Below are 6,966 nucleotides of genomic sequence, written 5' to 3'. Positions count from 1 at the left end.
TTGTTTCACCAATTACTGCTCTAACCAAGAAAGGAGCCAATGCTGCTGTTTGACCACCTGAGGCCATTTCTCCCTTTCAAAAACTTAAATCTGCCTTTGCCTCAACACCTGTATTGACCCATCCTGACCCCATGATGCCATTTACTGTGGAAGTTGATGCCTCCGATGTCAGTGTAGGAGCCATCCTTTCCCAGCGGTATGTGTTGCAGCTATAATCTGTTTTTGACCAACTGGTCCACCAGAATTTGTGGTTGTTGCAGCACTTAGCAGTTGTATTTCGACACTATTGTTCCTATCCTATTGATGTTTTTAGATGTCAGTATATTTTTTGTACATTGAATGAAATTTTTATTTTATTTATTTATTTCAGTTACTTATATAGCGCCGTCAATTTACGCAGCGCTTTACATATACATTGTACATTCACATCAGTCCCTACCCTCAAGGAGCTTACAATCTAAGGTCCCTAACTCACATTCATACATACTAGGGACAATTTAGACAGGATCCAATTAACCTACCAGCATGTCTTTGGAGTGTGGGAGGAAACCGGAGTACCCGGAGGAAACCCACGCAGGCACAGGGAGAACATGCAAACCCCAGGCAGGTAGTGTCATGGTTAGGATTCGAACCAGTGACCCTTCTTACTGCGAGGCGAAGGTGCTATCCACTACACCACTGTGCCGCCCATAATTTCTATTTTCATACCTTTTTTTCTTTACTTGTATCCATAATCTATTGACCCTTTGGTGGTTCCTTGCCCGCAATATCCCCTTGGGGCATTTCTGTTTCTTCACTTGTTTTGGGATGTGGCAGAGACCCTCAGGATCAGCCTCTTAATAGTTCCTTTCTTAATCATTATTCTATGTGTAAGGATAGGTAAACACAAAAGTAATCAAATAAGGAGAGCCTTTAATCAGGGGTGGGGAGTTGAAATGGGAAATGTACCACTGCTGTCAAATGTTCTATTCTTCGTATGTAAGCTATGGTCTGTAGCAGTTGGGACTGTGTAGGAGGATTAGAGGATAACCAACATGTTGGTATTACACTTTTTGCAGCTAGAAAAATAAATGCAACCAATCTCTTGGCATTTTTGGAAATACCCGAGATTGGGAGACCCAGTAGAAAATGGATCGGGTCTAGAGGAAAATCTAACTCAAAGAGATCCTGAAGGAGAGATTGCACGAGATCCAAAAAAGGTTGGATCCCGTGGCAATCCCAGAAAATGTGGTAATGTGTACCCACACCCTTAAGGCATCTCCAACAAATCTGGGGGACTGAGGGGTCATACTTATGAAGAACCTCTGGGTTTATATACCACAATAAGATAATTTTTTAAGCTGTCTCTTTCTGTTCCATGCATCTCAAAGCTTTAGATATTGAGTCCCAAATTTTCTGCCATTGTGGGAGAAAGAGCTTTATGAATGATTGGGCCCACTTCTGCATATAGGCATGAGAAGTATCTGTAAGCGAAGTGGATTTATGGAGGATTTTCTGTATAGATGATACAGGGCCAGGTTGACATGGGCCCTGGGCACATAACTCAAATGCAGTAGGTTTTTGCAAAGTCAAGGACAGTGATTTAGAAAAAAAAAATTGTGCTTAATTTGAAGATATGAGAAGAAAAGGTGTTTAGGGATCTCACATTTATTTTGGAGTTTCTGAAATGAGAGTAATTTAGGGGACAAAGGGTGTACCAAGTTTTGAAGCTGAAAAATACCTGCTTGCGACGAAGGGTACATTTGGCTGTAAAAAAAGCTATCTAGGATATCTGGGTTGAAAAGTACATTTAGGAGGAGTGGGCATGGAGAAAAGAGAGAGAGCCTTCAAAAACATTTCTTCCAAATGGAAAGGGTAAATAGCATCGGACCAAAGCATAGGCTCTTGCGTTAAGCAATAGACGTATGCAAATCAGACCAAAGCATAGAACAAGGGTGCACAGGACGGGTTACACTCAATTGTATTTCTCTGACCATCTATTAGCAGGCAAGACGGGGTGACCAGGAGGTGACCACTCTGAGGTGCATAGCAAAGTAGTATTTAATAATGTCTGGGGCACCCAGCCTTCGCACTACAGTGCTAGCAATTTGGTGAGCTTTGTTGCACCAAATACATTTTACAAAGGATCTTTGAATGTGTTTAAGCTGCACCATTGGGACAGTAACTGGTAAGGTTTCAAAAAGGTATAAAAGCTTTGGGAGTATTGACATCTTGAGACTATTTATCCTACCTAGAAGAGACAGTGGATAATCTTCCCATTGGCGTAAAAGACGGCCAATCTCCGCAAAGAGAAGGTTAAAGGGTAGATTATGATGCAGTCAGATGTATCCCTAAATATTTAAGGGAGAAAGAACACCAGTGATAAGGAAAATTTTGCATTGTGGCGAGAAGTGGGGGGGGGATGTGCATGGGCAGGGCTTTTGTCTTGGCTGTGTTGACCTTATAACCAGAGAGCATACCAAAAGTTGTCAATAAAGTATCAAGATTGGGGAGGAATGTGTGAGGGTTGGTCAATGTCAAGAGGATGTTGCCCACAAAGAGGGACAATTTGCACTCCCTTTGATGCAAAAAGACCCCACAGATATCAGAATGTGTATGTATAGCTTCAGTTAAGGGTTCCAAGCATAGTATAAAGAGCAAGGGAGACAGGGGACACACCTGTCTGGTACCGTTGCTAAGGGGGAATAATGGCGGTAAGAAAGAGGACAACTGTACCTGGGAAGTGAGGTGGGAACATAGAGCATGAAGAGTCACAATAAATGGACCTGTAAATCCATATTGTGAAAGAGTGGCAAACATATAAGGCCAGCTAAGCCTATCAAAAGCTTTCTGGGCATCCAAGCTTAAAATAAGAGTTGGATGGGAGGTCTTGTCAAGTAAAATAATGAGGTCACTGGTGTGTTTGGCATGTCTGGAAGATACAAATCCTACTTGGTCTTTATGTATGAGTCTAGGGAGTATATGAGTGAGTCTATTGGCTAGAATTTTAGTAAATATTTTGTAGTCAGAGTTAAGATAAATTAGGTCATTGTAAGGATTCGAAGGAGGAGTCAAATTTGTCTTGGGAGAAGAGTTATTTGGGGTCCGCGGTCAAACAATTATACAATTTATGGTAAAGTTCACAAAATACCTTAGACATGGTCTGCAGACAGTGAGTAGGGGAACCATCGGTTTGTAGGAGAAAGTCAGGGAAAGAATGAAAAGAACAGGGCTTGAGGCTGTTCACCAGCATTCTATAGGGCTTTTTGGAAAATATATAAAATTTCTGCTTGGCCCAAAGGAGAGACTCGACCATTCTATTCATATCAAGGGTTTTCACAGAGAAGTAACTGCATGTAAATGGGCAACCGTAGGGAAGGGAGCAATAAACCTTCCGCTTTGCGTAGCTGGGAAAGGATAGAAGACTGCTGAAAAGCAGTTTACCTTTTCAGGTGAAAGCCAGCAGAAATGCACTGGCCTCTAAAAAACGCCTTATGCGCTTCCCAAAGGATGAAGACCTCTGCCACAGTGTTTACATTTGGCTAGAAAAACTCAGATAAATCTCAAGACAATTGGTCCCAAATAACAGGGTTGTGGAGAATGGAATCATTAAGGCAGCAGTTACAGGTCTTAGTTGAGGGCGAGGAGAATGCTCTGACAAGTTGAACAGAAGAGCAATCTCACAGTTCCGATAAAAAATGAGGAACAGGTCAAAAAAAGACCTAAAGAAAAAACAACATAAAAAATAGGAGCCTGAGACCGCTCAGGAGTCCAGGGCAGTAGCCATGGACCAGGAAGAGGAGCATGGGGACCTCCGAACAAACAGGAGTGGTCCGCACTGTCTTCCGGCATAACAATGAAAATCAACCATAATTTGAAAGAAAACAGATTGCAAAACCTGTGCTTGCTCTAAGTCCTCAAAGGTCAAGCCCTCTGGACTAATACTACCCTTGCCTGTCCTAAACACCTTTGGAAGCACATAGGCTTGGACTTTATTGTAGACCCCCTCCCCATTGGGCTCACAGCCATCTTTGCGGTAGTGGACCGCTTTATTAAAATGGCTCATTTCATTCCACTTGCCAAACTCCTCTCCTCAAAACTTCTGGCTTCCTGGTTTGTCCAAGAAATACTTGGGGCTTGGGCTCCATGGGGTGCCCCAGAATATGGTCTCTGACAGGGGTACACAATTTGCTTCCAGGTTCTAAAACGCCTTCTGTGACCTCTTGGGAACCAGCCTCTTTTTTTTCCGTCTGCCTATCATCCTTAAACGAATGGGCGGAGGACAAACCAATCCCTGGAGACCTATGTTCACTGTCTCTGATAAGCAAGTGGAATGGTCCTCAGCATTGCCCTGGGCTGAATTTGCCTACAATAACTGGCCTCGTACTTTGGAATTTTTTATTGTTTCACTTACATTTCTCCTTTCTATTGCATTTATGGTTTCCATCATAAATCCTGTTCGTTCTCAGACATTTCTTCTGACATTCCTGATGCTAACACCACAGTTCACATGTTTTCTTAGATTTGGAGTAAAGCCCAGGCTAACTTGTCCTCTAGCTCCGCTGCTCAAAAACACTTTGCGGATCGTCTCCGCTCTCAGGCTCCTCAGATTAAGGTCGGGAATCAGGTTTGGCTGTCCAGGAGAAATCTGTCTCTCAAAGTTTCCTTACAGAAACTGGCCCCTAGGTTTATTGAGCCTTACAAAGTTATTCACCAGGTAAACCAGGTATCCTTTAGATTACAACTTCCTGCCTCTATGAGGATCACTAATGTCTTCCATGTTTTTCTAAAACCTCTTCAGAAGGATACTATTGTTTCATCTTAGCCTCCACTCATGGTCAAGGGACAGGAAGAATATGAGGTAGAACTTATTCTGATGAATTAGGTGTAGGGGGCGCGCAACTAACAAAAGCAATTCGACTGTGCAAAATGTGAGTGACCAAATACCTAAGAAACAACACTTAGATACTCATAATAAAGTGCAAAGTGACACACACAGCATAAATATAAAGTGACTTGTGTAAAACATAGGATGGGACAATGTAAAATTTGCAAAGGTCTGATGATCAAAATCCCAACAAACATAACTATTCTGTGCTGAAAAATCTTCTGAACAATAACAATAGTGAGTAATCCTTTAGCAGCTGAAAGAGATACACCGAAAGTGCTCCATAGGTGGGCTCTGCTTACCAGATGGCAGTGACCCCTTTACTTAAAAAGCAGGTCAAAAGCGCTTTTTAGCAAGATGATGCTTGCTGCAATGGTGGAGACTGTAGAAGCAAAAAAACCCCTCCTCCACAAAGATTATAGATGGGATATGTGAAAAAATATATAAAGGGAACCAATAGTGTAATTCTGATTATTTTAAAAAGGCAATAAAAAACACGAAGAGTTATATTTGTTGGGACTAGGGATGAGCTTTGAGTTCGAGTTAAACCCATGTTCGACTTGAACATCGCATGTTCGACCGTTCGAATTTCGAACATTATGGGCCGTTCGCACCAAATTCAAGTGGCGTGTCACGCCCCATAATTCACTGCGGCATCACAGTGCATTGCTGGCTAATGATTGGCCAAGTGTGCACTATGACCCGCATGCTTGGCCAATCACAGCACCGTCTGTACAGAGAGCCGTAATTGGCCAAAGCCAGGGTGGCTTTGGCCAATTATGGCTCAGGGGGTTTAGTACACGCCACACAATATATAAGGCCGCCTGCATAGCGGCCTTGTGCAGTGTATTGCAGTGGCGGCAGAGAGATAGACAGAGAGACAGTGTCATTTGATTTAAGTTAGATAGAGTAGGCAGGCGAGTCAGTAAGCTGCACTTACAGTGTATTGTGTGTATATATATATATATATATATATATATATATATATATATATATATATATACATATACACACACACATACACACACACACATACACACATACACATACACACACACACTGTATTCAGTCTAGCTAGATCTGTTCCTGTTATTCTCTTCCTACTGACAGGCAGGCAGGTGTTTTTACAGTATTTACAGCTACCTGAAGAAAATTGCTGGTGTTCTTCTGATCCTATTAGTACCGCAGGCAGCTGCAGTATTTACAGTTAGTGTAGTGTGTCCTCTGCACAGTGTGCACCTAAAGCTACCTGAAGACAATTGCTGTTGCTCTGATCCTATTAATAGCACAGGCAGGCAGCTACAGTATTTACAGTTAGTGTACTGTGTCCTCTGCACAGTGTGCACCTAAAGCTACCTGAAGAAACTTGGTGGTGTTCTTCTGATCCTATTAGTACCACAGGCAGGCAGCTGCAGTATTTACAGTTAGTGTACTGTGTCCTCTGCACAGTGTGCACCTAAAGCTACCTGAAGAGAATTGGTGGTGTTCTTCTTATCCTATTAGTACCACAGGCAGGCAGCTGCAGTATTTACAGTTAGTGGACTGCGTCCTCTGCACAGTGTGCACCTAAAGCTACCTGAAGACAATAGCTGTTCTGATCATATTAATACCACAGGCAGGCAGCTACTGTATTTGCAGTTAGTGTACTGTGTCCTCTGCACAGTGTGCACATAAAGCTACCTGAAGAAAATTGGTGATGTTCTTCTGATCCTATTAGTACCACAGTCAGCTGCAGTATTCACAGTTAGTGTAGTGCATCCTCTGCACAGTGTGCACCTAAAGCTACCTGAAGAAAATTAGTGGTGTTCTTCTGATCCTACTAGTACCACAGGCAGGCAGCTGCAGTATTTACAGTTAGTGTACTGCATCCTCTGCACAGTGTGCACCTAAAGCTACCTGAAGACAATTGCTGTTGTTCTGATCCTATTAATACCACAGGCAGGCAGCTGCAGATTTACAGTTAGTGTACTGTGTCCTCTGCACAGAGTGCATCTAAAGCTACCTGAAGACAATTGCTGGTGTTCTTATCCTATTAATACCACAGACAGGCAGTTGATTCTGCTAGCTGCAGTATAATCAGTATATATATATACATCCCA

This window comes from Aquarana catesbeiana, linkage group LG06 (genome assembly GCF_042186555.1).
Source record: "Aquarana catesbeiana isolate 2022-GZ linkage group LG06, ASM4218655v1, whole genome shotgun sequence".
Classification (NCBI taxonomy): domain Eukaryota; kingdom Metazoa; phylum Chordata; class Amphibia; order Anura; family Ranidae; genus Aquarana; species Aquarana catesbeiana.
Note: the sequence above shows the minus strand (reverse complement) of the source record.